Source organism: Micromys minutus (assembly GCF_963924665.1).
Source record: "Micromys minutus genome assembly, chromosome: 6".
NCBI classification, from domain to species: domain Eukaryota; kingdom Metazoa; phylum Chordata; class Mammalia; order Rodentia; family Muridae; genus Micromys; species Micromys minutus.
This window is the reverse complement of record NC_137975.1, coordinates 6,731,933-6,750,235: the sequence shown is the minus strand read 5'-3', so window position 1 is coordinate 6,750,235 and position 18,303 is coordinate 6,731,933. Positions and strand designations below refer to the sequence as shown.

At 37.5% G+C, this 18,303-nt stretch overlaps 1 pseudogene across 1 annotated transcript; it reads right to left on the bottom strand.

The window, feature by feature from the left end:
* Nucleotides 1–16,505: 16,505 nt before the first annotated feature.
* On the bottom strand, nt 16,506–18,097 carry LOC308421370 (D-3-phosphoglycerate dehydrogenase-like; annotated as a pseudogene). The gene has a single exon. The product of its transcript is annotated as a D-3-phosphoglycerate dehydrogenase-like (transcript).
* Nucleotides 18,098–18,303: the final 206 nt, after the last annotated feature.

Genomic DNA, 18,303 nt, shown 5'->3' with positions numbered 1-18,303 from the left:
GTCTTGCACACATTGGCACTGGAGACAGCTTTTGGAACACAAAACTGATAACACATATACTAAGCTGAAAAAACAACAACAACTAGGGCCTCATGAAACTGAGGTAATTCTGAAAGGCAAATGATAATATTAATAAGACAAAATGACAGCTACAAAATAGTAGCAAGAAATTTCACATCCAACAGACAGCTAATATACAACTATATAAAAACTTATAAAACTAAAAATTAACAAACCAAATAATGAAATTTAAAAAGCTGTGTACAAATAAAAAATGTAGAAGAAACATACAGGGCAACAAAACACAAAAGAAATGTTCAACATCCTTAGGCATAAAAAAGCTGTACATGAAAAATTTTTTTGAGATTCAATTTTACACCCGTAAGAATGACTACAATCCATAAAACAAGTTACAATTCCTACAGTTGAAGATGCACACATTGAGATCACTACTCCACTGATGATAGAAGTGATAATTTGTTTAACTTCTTTGGAAATTAATATATTTTTTTTCTCAGAAAATGAGAAATTCACCTATTTCAAAATCTAGCTATAACTATCTTGGGCATATGCCCAAAGGAACTGCTATCATACCACATGGGCACTTGCTTAACCATGTTTATAGTATATTATTTTATAGTAGCCAGAAATGGCACAATGTATTTGTCCACCAACAATGAATGGATAAAGAATATATGGTAAATTTACACAATGGTGTATTATTCAGTTTCTTAGAAGAATGATATCATGAAATGAATGTATAGGCACATGAATAGAATGAAAAAATCTCATCAGAAGTGTGGTAACTTAGGACCTAAAGCAAAAACATTGTCTGTCTGTACAAACATATGAATAGATATTACTGGTTAAGCAAACGATCTTCATACTATAAATTACAGATAGAAAATGATAAGGAAAAATGAGAACTATTTGTGGGCTACATTGAACTTTTGGGGGAAGGGATCTTCTTGGGAAGGGAAAATTAAATAAATTTTTCAAATATGCTGGGTGTGCAGGGATGGGAACAGAAGGGATCTGGTTTGGAAGAGGAATAGAGAGAGAATATGGAGAGAGATACAGAAATTGGAGGTCATTTGATGGGAGGTTAGAGTGGGGACATGAAAACAATATGTATTAGAAAGTTCCAAGATTATATGAGAGTGACTCTTATGAGGACTTCTAGTAATGCAGAATACGGAAACTGAATTCTCCATGAGCAGTAAGGCCTTTAGTGGTGGGAATAGGATACCAATTCACCCATAAAACTTTGATCTACAATTTATCCTGCCTGCATAATGTGCTGGGGCAATAGAGGTGAAGAACATGTGGGAGTAGCCAACTAAAGACTGGTTTAATTGAAGGCCCTCACCATTTGCTGGATAACCAGGACAGAAAGGTTGGGATATTACAAAGATCTATGATAGATAAATCTCAACACCATGATTAATTGAAATGCTGTAAAGTTATAGATTGATATCTAGCCCAGTTATTATCAGAGACTTCTGCTTTCTGCTGTTTGGAGCCAATGGAGAGACATTAGGCAAATGGAGCCATGGTCAAACATTAGGCAGAAGGAAAGCAGAAGTTGGAGATCTTTTTGGTTTTCTCACTTTGTGGCTTTGGAAACTCTGTGGAAGAATGGGAGGAAGAATGGTAACCAGAATAGAGAATGTGGTCCAAAGACATTACCTAAATTAGGCTCGTATTTGCAGAGGGCCTAAGATAGAACCGTACAGATGCCGTGGTTGGTAGCAAAATCTTTATGAGCCCATATGGGTCCAGGTTATTTAATTCTATGGATTTTATTGTGGTATTTATGACCCCTCAACCTCCTGCAATCTTTCTTACCCCTCTTCTGCAGGATTCATCAGACATCTCCCAGTGTTTGGATGTGAAACTTTGCATCTGTTTTCCTCAGTTTCTGCAGGAAGCCTCTGTGATGATAATTGTGCTAAGCACCAGTATATAAGTACAGCAGATTTTATCAGTCCTTCTTTGACTTTTTATTTATTTTTTTTTTTGCCATTAATTTTTGTTTTGTTTTTTTTTTCCCTCTGGGCTATTCAGCACCTGCGTCCATGGCTCTAAGATAGTTTGTGGGTAGGCTACCTCAATTGGCATGAGTCTTAAAATAGACTAGTTACTGGTTGGTCATTCATACAATGTCAGTGTTCTCTTTACTAGAATATATCTTGTAGGCTACACAAATTGTAGGTTAAAAGTTTTGTGGCTGAATAGATTTCATATTCCCACCATTGAAAGTCTTGTCTGGTTAAAGAACATGGCCAGTTAAAGCTTGGTATCTCCCATTACAAGGAACCTTAGCTAGGGTTACCATTTTAGACTGATTTTATTTTGTTATATCATAGCCAATGAATATTGCTTGGAGGCCTGATCTTTTCTGAAGGAAAATGAAAAATGGGCAGTTCTGGGGGAGTTGTACGATGGGTGTTGCTGGGAACATTTGAGAAGGAAAAACTGTTTGAGATATATTGTAAATAAAAGAACTTGAGAACTAAACCCAAATATATTTTTCCTATAAGATTTGTTTTGAAATTTACAAATATATATGCATTTCTATATGTATATATGTACCTTGTACATATAAGGCCCTGTGGCAAGGGCATTAGATGCTCTGGAACTAGAGACACAGTTGGTTGTTAGCCACCATGTGTATACTATTGATTGAATCCAGGTTCTCTGCAAGCATAGATAGTTTTTCTACTTGCTAAGCTATGCTTTTAATCTCCTCTCCCAAAAAAGTATTAATTATTGAATTGAATCTAGGTGCTGAGAATGTAATCATCATGAAAAATGTGAATATGAGTTCAGATTCCATATCACATGTAAAATTCCAGATGTAATGGTGTACACTAGTTAGTTCATTGCTGACTAGGAAGACAAAAGACGACACTTAGGGTTCACCAGACATCTATCCAAGGTAAATATTTTAGCTTAAGGTTCAGTGAGAGACATACTTTCAAAAGTTGTGACTGAAAAGACATTTATATCTAGCCTCCACATATGTGCACAGATAAACACAGGTACCAACAAACATATCCCTACACAAAAATGCAAATACATAAACATATGAGTGAATCTAACTTATGTTTTTAACCACTGTAGGTAGCAATCCTAACATACGCAGAAAATAATTTCACATTAAAGGGCAACCTTTGATGTCTGACTGGTTATTTTATGGCAATCCTCTCTGAGTAGATCTATTCCCTCAAGTAATAACAGGGGAGGTGTATCATATGCAAGAAGTAACAAACATTACTTATGTAGAAAAGCTGAAACTTTAAAGACACCTGAGGGCTACTTTCCTGTTTATAGATACAATAAACACCAGAAAAGCTAAGATATTTTGACCTGCTGATATACAGAAAGACTATCCATTCCATCCAGCTACTGTAAAGCCCTACAGAGAGTGATAGTAATGCAGCTCTCATGTCCAAGGACCAGACTTGTAAGTATTTCTTACTGATGAAATTGCCTTTGAGATATCCCTAGTCATACATGTAACCTTTCACTGAAAATCTCCTAGGTAACCTTCAGTAAACTATTTCTTTACCAACTTCTAGTTTCATTTAACCATTACTTGCATCTAGCAACATTTCTTTTCTTGAGTAAGTAGAGGTGTAAGTATCTTGTTTCTCCAGGAAAAGTGTCACAAAACACTGATCTGTAACAATCAGCATCTTTAAAAGGATGATAAATGAAATCTGCAATAATGATGAAACTTCATTTAAACATCACTCCAACTTCTGCTTTGAGTGTGCAGAGTTCTTTTTTTTTTTTCATATGTTGCTATTAACAGCAGCCAAAGGAGAAGTTATAGTACTCTGTTTATTGAGATTGTAAAATCACATATACAATTCTCCACTGGAAATCACCTTTCATATTGTTATTCTCAATTAGTATTTTTTTCAAAAAATAAAGTGTTACATTCTCATTATCAAAGTTATTTTTATGTCGGGGGCATGACTCTGTTGACAGATTCTTTGTGTAAGATAAACAAGTTCCAAGATGTGATACAAAAACTTGCATAAAACAGGTGGAAGTAGCACATATATATAATCCCAATGCTCTGAATGGAGAGACAAGAAGAATCAGGAGTTCAAAATCATCTCTATGGAATTTAAGATGAGAGCTTTTGTCAGAACAAAAACAAAACAAACAAACAAGAAATACATAGTGCTCTACAAGCAAAGTAAGCACTTTTAATTCCCGAGCATACTTCCAGATCCAAATATGTTATTTAGGCTCCAAAATTAATTCCTGTGGATTAGACTTTACTACCTATTTCTTCTGAAACCATGCCATTGTTCTTTAAGATTCTTTTAATTTAAAAAAAAAAAACATGACCACTTATCATAAACAACCCCATATATTTTATCTATATTCAGCATCTTAAACATCCTAGAGCATTTTGACTACTTGCAATATTTATTAAACGTTGGAGGACTGCTCTGTGGCTCAAACCTCTTATCCCAAAGTAATTTTAAGGATTAAGCAAGTATATGTTCAAAGTATTTCTGTGTTAAAAGAACAAATTCAAACAAGGTTAGATAATTTAGTGATTCTACATCCAAAACAAAATAAACCACAAAGCAATATTTAAAAAGAGATGGAATGTAGTTGAGGGCCAAATATTTTGTTACCATAAGCAAAGTTCTAGGTCCAGTCCTCAGTACCACAAACAAAAAATAAATTTTGGCTGATCACCATCAGAGATCATAGAATTCGTTAGGAGTATTGGGTAGCCATACACTCTAAGTAACAATTTCATAGTCATAAGTGAGACCTCCATTTTGCATGTTGGACTCAACTCCTCTTAAAAAAAGAAGGCTCTGGGAAAGTAAACACTATCTTATCAATCGACAAACTCAGCTGAAGTTCCAGCAAAGTTAGAATATTTTGTGATTGCATTTATATCATTAATATGTACGATTTCGCTATTAGATAAACAGGGGAATATATTCTATTTAATAATATTCCTGACAGTTTTAATAATTTTCTTAATTTTACTGAGGCTTTATATCACCGTATTATACATAGGAGGAGTTCCCCTGTGCACCTCACTAGGGAAAGGTAAACCTCAATTATGCTTTAGTTACATGATTAATTGTTCTGTCAAAGTGGTCTGAAGAAAGAAGAAATTTCCTTGCCACATAGTTTGAAAGTGGAGTCCTTCAAGGTTGGGGAAGTGTGGTAGCAATAGTGATTCTAGTTAGGTAGCAGGAGTGTGAGGGAGCTGGGCATATTGTTTATGAAGTCAGAAATCAGAAAATTTGAAAGCAAGTGCTTGACTCATTTTGTTCTTTTTACTTAGGATTCTGGCCAGTAGAATGGTACTTCATATGCTAAGTGGGTGCAGTCACCTCAGTTAAACCTCTTTGAAAGCATCATTAGTGATACTCAGATCTATCTCCCAGAAAAGTGTGAACCTTTGATGATTAAATCTGGTAACTCAGGACTTCTTGGCTTGTTGTAAACATGAATTTGTGCTGAATCTTGCTGGTTCTACAGTGAATATAGGTGGTAAAATATAGTTAAACATGATTGATCCTACCCTATAAGTGGTATTTAGATTTCTACAGTGTGGAAATAGATCAGGTATCAGAGTTTTAAGGATAATGAGGAATTTGGCTACTTTAGACTGGGGGTTTTGGAAGTATATAAAGGAAAATTTATCTGCCTATCTGGCCTGCAGGTCAGTCAATAACAAACCTGGCAAGGGAGGTGAGGAGAAAGGAGCAGGAGACAGGAAGGAATGGGACAAGGTGGTCTATTATGATCAAGCCAACATTTTGTTGCAAGAGTTACAAGTTATATACTGGAGAAAAACAGGGCAATAGGAAGTCTGACATAAATGTTGCCATGGCAACTGGCCACAATTGGAAAGTACCTAACAGAAACATATGAAGAAAAGAAACTGAAGTGAGAACTTATGCAAGTGAAAACTCGAATAAGTGAGAATTTGCTAAGTGGAAACTTGCATAAGTGAGAACTTGTATAAGTGAGAACTTACATAAGTGAGAACTTATGTAAGAAAAGAAGTTAAAACATGCTTTGTTAGTAGCTTCAGAATTGGCAGATGAAGGTAAAATGGCAACTGTGTCAAAACAATAGTCTTGTGGTGGGGGCTTCCCACAATTCTCCCTACTATACATTTTCAAATGATGCATACAGAAACTGTGTGGACTCTGCCTGTCTTAGTTTGGGGTATAGACATCCTTCTTAGCCATCAGGGTGTCTACATCCTACTGTACATCTTTAATAAAGAGTGAGAGAAAATGCACATCCTCCACTATTTGTTGTGATAACTGGCTGTACTTATGCAGTGCAGCACTAATTCTGGTGGTTCCCCTAGCAACACTGTCAGTTACTCTCAGTGCTACCAGGAGTGGGATGAATTACTAAACTCATTTTGAGATCCTGTGATATATTCAAATGTAGGTATAGGTACAGGATCCCTTTTTTTGATTATGTCCAAATTTTAAAGATTATCCAGGACACAACTCCTGGTGACATTTTATGGTAATAAAGAGTAAGCTGTATTGTCTCCATAAAAAACACAGTGGAGTTAATCAAGCAAAACTGAGAGGTGACAATAACAGTCTTATTGCTTGTAGCAAAGTTTACATATCCTACTTATAAAACATAACTATCATTATTTGGGTATTTGTAAAAACATGTGGTATTAAATTCTAGATCAGGCTGCACAATGAAGGGTTTAAGATATTGACAAATGGACTCCACCACTAAACTTTCATTGTCAATAGAGAATGCTAAAGGTACAAGAGTGCCCAACTTCAAGAAAAGCCAGCAATCCTGTGTCAGGGTAGAATTGGTGATGTTAAGAAGCCTGTGACATTATTTAAGATCCTAAGTGTAGAATCATCTAAACCTGATACTCAATTTGAATATAGGATGATAGTATAGAGAGGGGAATTTATCATCAGTGATGTCATCCATCTTTTGCTTTATCAGCTCTTTTCTGACCTCATCCGGTGTACCTCCTCCATCAAATATGCATAGAGGAGATGGGCTGTGCCAGTAAACTGGCTTTTTCTAAATGTCAAAGCATCCTGACTGCTGAAATTTGGATGTGAAACCAGAGCATTCAACAACAGCTGTATTTGAGGTGCAATCATCCCCGATGGTAAGCTTTTTGGAAGTTAACAGAATGACAGTGAAGTAGGTCTTTTTATCTTTTCCAAGGCATTCTTGTAGCTGCTTAGAGAAGGAAGAATGTACTTAATTTTGAAAGCTGTCTCAGGGACAGGGCCCTTGTCTTCGATTAACATTAACTATAACTTTGTGATAATTTATGCACTTCTAGCTATTAGGTTTACCAAAGGTATTGGAGGCTTTCTCTTAGGTGCGACAATTTTTAGTTTTAATAGGTCCTGCAATGGGGGATATACCAGCGACAAGTTCACCCCTTGCATTCACAAAGCTTGCCCTGGATGCCTGTCAATACTTGCTGAACTTCTCTGGGGTAGCCGAATCCAGCATCTCCACATTTCCTCATTATTAGACATCAATGCAAGAAGGACCCAAGTTCACTTTTCTACTTCATTTCTGGAAGACAAAAAAAGAAAACCACAAATCATTGATCCTCATGTTCCCTGGATTCAGATATATGTTTTTCTACCTGTTTAACCAATTTCCTAGGCAACCAGCATTCTGCTTTTATTGTTATAGAAAATATAAACACTACAACTCTTCCCCAGATCAGCACTGGATCTGGTCCATGCTATGTGTTATCCAATTGATCTTTACATAAATCAGTTGTAAAGTCTTTCTGTGCTTGAGGATGCCAAAATCTATCTGCTGCTGATGGTGAATCATTATGCACATTTAGGAAAATAAATAATATAAATATAATATGTAAAAAAAAATTTCTAGGTGATCCTTTGGAGGGGTACCAGTACCATTTTAATTTTCTCAAAATTATTTTTAATGGATAAATGTGCATGTCAACAATACCCTGACCTTTAGGATTATAGGGTATGACAGTAATGTCCTTGGTAGAGATTTGTTTGCAAAATGAGGACAAATTAGCACAGTATACCCTGGCCCAGTATCAGTTTTTATCATGTCAGTGGGCCAAGGATTGAAATGGCTTGTAGCATATGAGCTATAACATGCTTACCGGCTTCTCCTATTTGTAGGGAGTTGAAGATATATCCACTAAAGGTATCCACAACAGCATAAACTTATTTCTGATTACGAAACTCAGCCATATGGATGACATCCATCTGCCATAGGCTTTAGGTATTAACACCCAGATGAAGAGAAGGGGGCATATTTACACAGGACTGACATTGTTTCACAATTTGTCTAACCTGTTCTCTGGTTATTTTAAACAAAAACCTGGGGCTATTAGCATTGAGATGACGGAGATTGTGCCCTTTTGAGGTACATCAACCCCAGTGTCAGTGAGTATAGAGGGGACAGCAGTCTTAGTAGCAGCATTCACTTTGACTTGGAGGTCAGTGTGAACTCTCAAATGTCCAATAAAAAAATGCCTCTGTTCAATCCCAGATCAAAATCTGTCACTGTTTAAACAAAGAGGTGGCTTTGAGCTAAAATCAATTTGTGGTGCAGTTTCCAAAAGGGGAAGGGAATGAGCAATATAAGAGCTATCAGTATACAAACTTAAATGATAATGTGGGAAGGCAGAAAAGACAGCAATGACTGCTTTGAGTTCCATAAGTTGTGCAGAGGCAGCGGTGGTCTGAAAACTATCAGTTTGGCCATCAACAACTTAAGGTGCATTTCCATTAGTGGAACCATCACTAAACAGTATTTTAGCATTGGCTAGATGGCTTAGAGAGGTTTGCGCAGGAAAAATAAATGATGAAGCTTAAGGAAATATATAAGTTTATCAGGTGGATAATGGTTATCATTAGATCCTGCAAAGGCACCACAGGCAATGGACCAACAATTAACGGTCTGGAGGAGACAGGAAACCTGATCTTCAATATAGAGTTGAATAATAAGATCTTACCAAAGTACTTTTATAGAGAGAGAATAATAAGAAAAAATATTACCAGTACATTGCATTAAGTTTGTTCCTTAAACTGATAATGCTGATATTTAGGGTAATTTTCTTGTTGCTGTGACCAGTGGTTTTGGTTTTGGCTTACAGTTTAAAATACAGTCCCCAATATAATAGGGAATAAATTGCTGTGGGAATATTAGATGGCTGATACTTTGTGTATGCTGAGAAGAAACAGAATGAAGAGGAAGTAGAGTGAACAATTGACCAAATCCCTCTATCAAAACCCCACTCCCTACAGAATTTACTATGTTCCTTTCAGCACTATCAGCTGGGCATTGAACATTCAAACACCTAAGCTTCTGGTAGGACTTAATATTTAAATTACAACATATAGACATGGAAGAAAATATTGTAAAATATTTGAGAAAATATAAAATTCATTCTTTGTTATAGTGATTTGAACTTGTTCCTCTTAAAAGTGAAACAATTTACATTAATTAACTGATACACAGAAGTCCAAATAAATATTAGTACAAGAGTTTGAAAAGTATACAATATTAATTTACAATATTGTCAGTGCCCATCAATTAATATGTGACTCAAATGTCACATTTAGTTCCCTGAAGCCACAATTTGCTCATCACCAAAATCAGGACAGTAGTTAATAAGCAACAATCAAAGTGTAGTAAATCAAGTCCTGGTACATGAGAAGTAACATTTAAACTATTTTAAGTAGATACAAAATACTGAGTTCCTACACAATTTTAAATTTTATTTTCACATTATGTACTTATGAACAAATGTCATAAGGTACCATCCTCTATAGCTTTCCACATTACTTTTTGACACAGGGTTCTCACTGTATTTGGAGCTTACTGAATTTGCTAGAGTGTCTGGTTAGGTATCTTCAGGAGTCCTCCTAGCTCCTCCTTTTCAGAAGAGTTATAACTGGGCATCATAGTGCCAAACTTTTTACTTGCTTTCATAGGACATGGATTCAGTCATTAGGTATCCATGGCAAATACTTTCCCATTGAGCTGTTCCTTATAATCCTAAAATGTTATTGAATATCTATAATGCTTTATCTTTGAGCTTTGGTCTACCAAGTCTCTCTCTCTCTCTCTCTCTCTCTCTCTCTCTCTCTCTCTCTCTCTCTCTCTCTCTCTCTCTGTGTGTGTGTGTGTGTGTGTGTGTGTGTGTGTGTGTGTATGTGTATGTGTTTGTGTGTGTGTGTATGTGTATGTTTGTGTGTGTGTGTGTGTGTGTGTGTGTGTGTGTGTGTGTGTGTGTTTGTGACTACTCCCCTGGAGGTCAAATGAACTTTAATTTTGTTCTTCAGGTGGTATCTACTTCATGTTGATGAGACCGGTTCTCAAAATTACCTAAGACTTATTAATTGGGTAATAAAAGTGGTGAGAACACAGTACTTTATTTTGCCTAAAACAGTTTCATGGTGCTCCTGCATATCTCCCTCATGCCATCATAACCATCATTATAAGCATGATGCTTCATGTCCTTCACAGTGCTGTTTTGTGCCATAGTAACATTACCTGCTCAATCCCACATTATCATAGAGTCATCACAATATCATGTAATATTACTCAGTCATGGACTGGAATACCGCAATGCCACATTATGAATTTTGTCTCAAATGTTCTCTTTCTTTCAGTGTTTTCTAAGTGTCAATTAGCTAAGTTTACAAATATGGATTTGTTGAATAATCAAAAGAGAACCTGGAATAAGTGCTTAAATTGATATGCATTCTGTAATAAAATAGCTTATGCAATAGTAAAACATGGCTTTTGTCTGTCTGAAGCAGAGAGAGAAAGAGCTATATCGAGCAGAAACCTATCTCAATCAGATGACAGAACTGAGAGCTTTCACCTGTCATTGACACTGAGTTATTCTTCTACTCTTCCCATTCACCCATTCCTCAGAACCCTTTCTCAAGTTGAGGCTAGTTTTCTGCCACTTTGCCCACTTCTTATAAAGTAGTGTATTAGTGTGAAAGCACAGCATCATTTGGTGCCATTACTGTGTTCAATCCCAGTGTCCTATTGTGCTTTATGTTGCTAGCGCAGTGCCATGTTGTATCAATTGAGTGTCCTATTGTGCTATAACTGTGTCCCTTTGCCATCTCAATTCCACATTATACCACTGTTATCACTCACTGAATGATTGCTGTATCTCTTGTGCCCTCACTTTAGTGCATTTTTTTTATTCAGGTTTCCTATTGGGTTTTGTGTTTTCCCAGATTAGTGTCACAATATATCAATTACCCTATTGTGACTTCACAATGCTCTATTGTACCTTCATAGTTCCTAGTTTTGCTATTGTAGTGTATTATTTTTTTCATCAAATCGGCAATTTCTGCCATTAAAGTTCTTTTTTCTGTTTGTTTTTATGTTGTCATCTCACTGTCTCCCTCTGCTACCAAAAATGCCCATTTCTGTCATAGGACTGCCATATTGTATTCCCAAATTCACATGTGACATCTTGGTTTCTGACCCTGCAAACACAATGAACATTAGGCTAGTGATCTCTCATTGTGCCAGTAGCATGCCTTGATATGTCACTTTATTATCGGAGTGTCGCATCTCACTGCCAGTTCGGCTATCAGTGTTCTATATTTTATTATTTCTGTATTCTAGGTCGTGTTCACAATACCCTACTATGCTAGCACAGGTCTTTAGTGTTCCCCATCATTATGCCTTCTTGTGTCATCTCATTTTTCTGTTGTGGCATCTCGGTGTCCCATTCCATTTTCACTATGTCCTATGGTGCCATCAAAATGTTCTACTGTATTATCAGAGCTCACTGCTAGTGCCCTACTGTGATTACAGAGTTTATCATGTCATTAACGCTCCTTTTGTGACACCACTGTAATCAACTGTGTTTTCACAGTGTCTCTCTGTGCCATCACAATATCCTTTTGTGTCATCACCATGATATACTTTGACATCACAGTTCTTTTCTATGGCATCATGGGGCTAAATAATGCCAACTTTGTATTCTATTGGTTTATCTCAGTGTCCAATTCTGCCGTTACCATGTAATATTTTGTCACCAACATTCTATTGCACTATAGAACTGCCTCCTGTGTCCATTACACTCTACTATTGTACTAACACAATGCCTTCTTGTGAATCCCCATTGACCTACTGTGCTATTAAGTGTCCTATTTCATTATTATAGTGCCTTATTTTGTTTTTCAATACTCTTCTGAGTATTAAGTGCTCATAATATGCAGTTACATAACCCTTTTGTGATGTCACTGTGCCCTAGTATACCATCTAATGTCATACTGTGTTGTATTAGAGCCCTGTTTGTCATGTGACAATATTGCCCTCCTATGCCATCAAAAAGTGTAATGTTACTTTGTTCTCTTTTGTCAACAGAATGCACTGTTATGCCATTAAAATATATTATTATGCCATATTATTGTATATCATTTATGATAATGAATCACACTGTTCTATCATGTTTTTAGAGTATTATTGTGAAATCATAACATGATATTTTACAAACACAGTACCCCTTTTCACATCTATTCTTTTATCATGGCATCTTAAATATCATTGCAATCCCCTACTGTGAAATCACACTTCCTGTTTGTGACATAGCAGTGCTCAATGGTGAGATCACTATGTCAATTTGCCATCAGTGTTCCATTGTTGTTACTAAATTTTTTGAGCTATACCATGGCCTTACTATGCCAAGTTGCCTCTAGTACTATAACAGTACCTTCTTGTGTGATTAGCCTGCCCTCTAGTGCCATCATATTATATGTTGTCATCAAGTATTCCATTATTTACCCTGCTGTGTTATCACAGTACATTATATAACATTATATAAACATATATATTATAGTCATATAGTACACAGACACCTCCACACACATATGTTATATTTAAATAAATAAATAACTATAAATGTTATATTCTACAACCTTGCCCTTCTACCAACACCAAGGATTATTATGATTCACTGTTCTATACTATGCAGCAACTGTATTCTATTTTGCCATCTGCATCCTGTTATGTTTCAGAGTGACTTGTTATGTATCAGTTTGTCTTATTATGCCACCACTATGCCATATTGTATCATCACTGTGTTCTCTTATTACATCATCACACCCTATTGTCATCCATGTGTTTTATCATGTCACCAGTATGTCCTATTGAGCCTTCATAGAGCACGATTGTGTTATCACAATACCTTAATATGCCATCACCATCTGTGCTTGTGTTATCATAGTCTAGTACTGTGCCATTCCTGTGGACACTGGGTTTCATAGGCCACTCTGTGTCTTCACAGTGTCTAATATGCCATCACTTTGGCACAATGTGCCTTCATTGTGTTTTCTGTGCCATCACTTAACCCTACTGGGCTATTAATGTGTACATTTAGCCTTCACTCTGACCTTTTCTGACATCACTATAGACTTTCAAGGAATCAAACACTCTACTGTACCAACACAGACTTTTATTGTGCTACTACAGTACTCTACTGTGATCTCATTGTTCTATGTTGCTTCACAAGTTTCTACTTATGCCATCTATAATACCATTACAGCGTGATACATCATTAGAGCATGATATTTTTCTTCCATAGTTTCCTATCTCACTGTTAAAATGACCAATTTTGCCATCACATTACTCTGTTTATGTTGTGAGTTTACTGAACTACTGAGTCAGCGCTGAGCCCTTTTGATACCATACACTATCTCGCTGTCCAAACACTATACTATCTTCTTTATTGATAATGCCCTACACAGCCACCACTGTGTCATGCTTTGTCACCATAGCAACTGACTCCTTTAGTCTTCACAGTAGCCATTAGAATTATCTTTAGCCCTTATTGTCCCTGTTGTACTAGCCCAGTGCCCAATTTGTTTCTTTAAGTGTCCTGTCCTGATATTATTATACCCTATTTTGCCATCATTGTGCCCTCTTGTGCCACAAACATGCCCAATTATGCCATCTCAGTGGTCAACTGGAGAACACAGTGACCTGCTGTCAAATTAAAATGTTTCATCGGAATATCAATATTCCCACTGTTCCATCAGAGTGCCATATTATGGTGCCACAGTGTTCTATTATGCATTACAATGTCAAATTGTGTCACAATATGTCATATTGTCTTATCAGATATAACCTATTTTGGCAATTTTTAACTAATGCATCTCAAAGCCCACTGATGTCACCAGAGGCCTTATTATGTATTTAATTTTACTGTTGTACCATAACAAACAAATTAGTGTTTACTGTTCCTTATTGAATCATTGTCTTGGCCTCTTGTGCCCCATGTTGTCCCAACTTTGACATCACAGTGCCCTATTATGCCATTATTATGCCCTATAAGTTAATAATTGTGACCTATTGTGCCATACACATTCCACGTGCTTCACCTATGTGTACTAATTTGTTATAGTTCTATATTGTAACATCACCCTCCACTACTTATTTCACCATATAGCTCAATTATCTTTCCAGTGTCTTTTGCTCATTCCCAGTGGAGATTTGTATTATTGTTGTGTCTTATATTATTATCAACATTTTCTACCATGCCATTACATGCTCTAATGCCTCCCCACTAATCCCTATTTTGCTAGCAATGGGAAAAATTAACTATAACTGTGTCCTGTCATGCCCTGATTGTCTCCCATTGACTGCCCAATTATGTCACCATAGAGCTCTATTTTGCAATAAATGTTTTGCTGTGCTATCACAGTTATCTATTATGCTATTTTCTAAGTTCAATTTTTCTATCACTATGACCTGTTGAATAATTACAATGACATTCTATGCCATCAAAATTTCTACTTTTTCTATAAGTATTTACAATTATGACAATGTTGTGTGCTATTGTGACAAAACTGTGTCATGTTGTAGCATCATTGTGTCCTAAATGAGTCCTCTGAGTTCACTATTTTGCTATCACAGTGTCCCATACTGTTGTCACAGTGTTCCATTGTGATATAACAGTCTAATTTGTCACCACTGCACCATGCTATTTCACTCATGTTTTGTCTTCTGCCTTACCAGTGAACATCATGATGGTACCCTAATGCCCCATTACTTTACCCTAATAAATCATCCTAATATCCTGCTTCGCTATTACTATGTTCTATTGGAAAATCACTACTCTACCACAACAGTGTTCTAATAAGTCACCTAGATTTTCTACTGTGTCATGTAATTGTCCTCTATTCCCATCATAGTATTGCATCATGCCACCATATTGTTCTATAGTACCATCACTGTGTGATAACTGCACAATTATGCCATCAGCATGTCCTATTGGGACATCACTCTGTTATTGTGCCATTACTGTTTCCTCTTAAATCATCACAGTTACCAAATATACAATCACTGGTATATGTGCCATCAGTGTGACGTATGGAGTCATCAAAAAGGTCTATGATGACATTGGGTTTTATGTCATGCATAATTTTGGCCTATTGTATTATTTTTGTGCCTTCTTAAGCCATGCTATGTCCTATTAAGTCACCAAGTTAGCCTTTTATACCATTACCCTGTTCAATTGTGACATCATTGCGGGTAGTATGCAATCACTTTGCCTATATGTCCCCTGGTCCTTTCTGTATAATAATTTTGTCCTATAGTACAATCACTGATGTTATGAACCTTCCTTGCATTTTATTAAGTCATCACCCTGACCTACTGTGCCACCACAATTATCTCTTTTTCTGTTATTATGTTTTAATAATTTTACTTTCAGTGTGGCCTGTTATATCATGGAGAGCAATTGTGCTAATGATGTTTCTAACCATCTTCTAAAATAAATAAAATGTATGTTTATTATATATTATGTGATCACTTCGTCCAGAAAAAATCAATGCAATGAATTATTGTGACATCACAATAGGGATCATCATAGAGCCTGATTGTGACATTACTTACTTTATCATGTCATCATGATGCCCCATAGAGTCGTTATAATGCTATATCATGTCATTTTATTGTCTTACTGAACATGCTCTGATGAAATAATAAATCAATGTAACTTGCTGTCATATAACAGGCCACAATTGTACTATCATAGTGCCATAACATGTCATTATAGTGTTTTATTGTGCCATCACTGTTGCAAATTTTGCTGCCATTACGCTGTATTATGTCAAACTGTTATCTTTGTAGTGATTGTTTTACCCATTCATGCCATCATTGTATTTTAATATGCTATCATAGTGCCTGATGATGTCATAAGAGTTCCTACTGTACAATCTCTGTGTCCTATAATATCATTACCAGGCCCCACTGCATATAAAAATTCTCTCTTTTGCCATTACAGTGTATTATTTTGTCATTATAGCATTCTATTAGATAATAAACTTTTCTTGGAGTTAGATTCTTTACTAAATATTCAGGTATATTCCCAGGTTTTGCAACTCCTTTCCCTACAGGTCACAGTGAGCGTGTTTCTGCAGAAGAACCTGAGTGGTTGGTACTGCTTAGCCACAGGGTCAGAAGCACAACTGGAAAGCCTCAGATATATGCTGTTTCCATGCTTCCAGGTAGGGCAGCAGGGAGGAGAGGCCTATGACATGCCAGGTCTCTACCTTGGAGGTTTGGTATGACAGCAGCTGTACACCCGCTTCTGCCAGGAAGCCAATCATATAGGCAGCATTACAGGATTTGAGGGCTGAGCCTAGAACAAGAGCAGGGACTGGACCCTGCATAGTGGCATTTCTGGCCTAAAGCCAACCCAGGTGAGCACTGGACAAAGTTGGTGTGGTGTCCTGGACAAAGCCCACAACTTTGTAGGGGGCATCTGGCAGGGCCAGAGTCAGGAGGCATTCCCCACTGTCCTGCTGCCCTGGGAAATCAGGGCTGTGGGAAGTCGTGACAGTCAGGCCAGCCTCTTTCAGCAATGGCTGAGAGTTCACTAAATTCACATTTTATTGCTTTGATGCTTTTCTCAGAAGGCCAACAATGACTGCAGGGCTCAAGCAGGTTCCAGCATTCTTCATAGATGTTCCTTGTGTAACCACCTGGATGGTTCCTTTCGGGGAGACAGCCCAGGCATGTATCAGCATGCCCAGTGCTTCTGCCAGACCAATCCAAGCTTTGGTGTGTGGAGAGAATGAACTGGTAAGGGCCTGGGTGTTTACAACTCCTGTTAGATATTGCCCCTTCATCAGGTCAACAGACTTTACTGCGATTTTTCTCCCCACTGCAGCTCTGGGCCGCCTAAGTTCTTGCACCCAGGTGGGGACAGCTGATGATGTTCTCATGGTCCACTAAGGCCCAGTCCCATGGTAGCTTTTTTTAAAACACATCCAGTGCAGCACCAGGACACTGATCAGACTACAGGGCAAGGAGCAGGGCACCTTCATCCACAATGCCTCCTCGATCACAGTTCACAACCTGCACATGTTGCTTGCACTGGGCAAAGGTGTTATCATTGAGCGAGCCTGTGGTGGAGGGCAGATGTGGGGCATGGACAGTGATGAAATCACAGAGAGGCCAGATCTTTAGCGACAGCTGCTGAGCACCAAAGGAGGCAGCTACTTCTGTAGAAATAATGGGGTCATAGTCTACAGTCTTCATTGCAAAGGACTGCATTCGTGTGGCCACCTCTCTTGCAATTCTGACTAGGCCAAGGATCCTCAGTCTCATACTATTCAGTTCTGTCCCCCATGAACTTCTTCCAGTCTCATTTGCCAACTTTCATCGAAGCCATCAACTGGAGAATCTGCCTCGCCAGGCACATGATCATTCCACAGCTTCAGTTCTGCAGCACTGAAGCTGTTTCAGTTGGGGGTATTAATGACTAGGATGCTTTTTCTCATGGCAGCATCAAGACCCACATTTTTCATGCCTGTACTAGCCCTGCCAACGACCTGGAGCTTCTCTGTAGCATTGAAAACATTAACAGTGGCCTTAGTAACTGATCCGAAGACAAGGCCTTCACAGTCCTGTAGTTTGGTTATCTGCTCCTCCTTGCTCAAGTTCTGCTTCTCCACCACCGGCAGCCCTCCATCTTGAAGGATCTTTCAGCAGCACGGTCCAGGCTGTCACTGATGAGTACTATATACAGATTTGCAAAGGACATTGCTGAAACCAGGCATTAGAATCAGTTGTGTTAGTTGGCAGAAACACTCAGTACAGGGAACTGCAGGTAGGACCGGTTGTGGTGACTAGGCCCAATTACAGCATTCTACTGTATAATCACAATTTTCTCCTATGCCAAAAATATTTTTCTTTATTCCTATGCTGTGCCCTATAGAGCAATTAGAGTATCTTTTGAGTCTTCTTGTT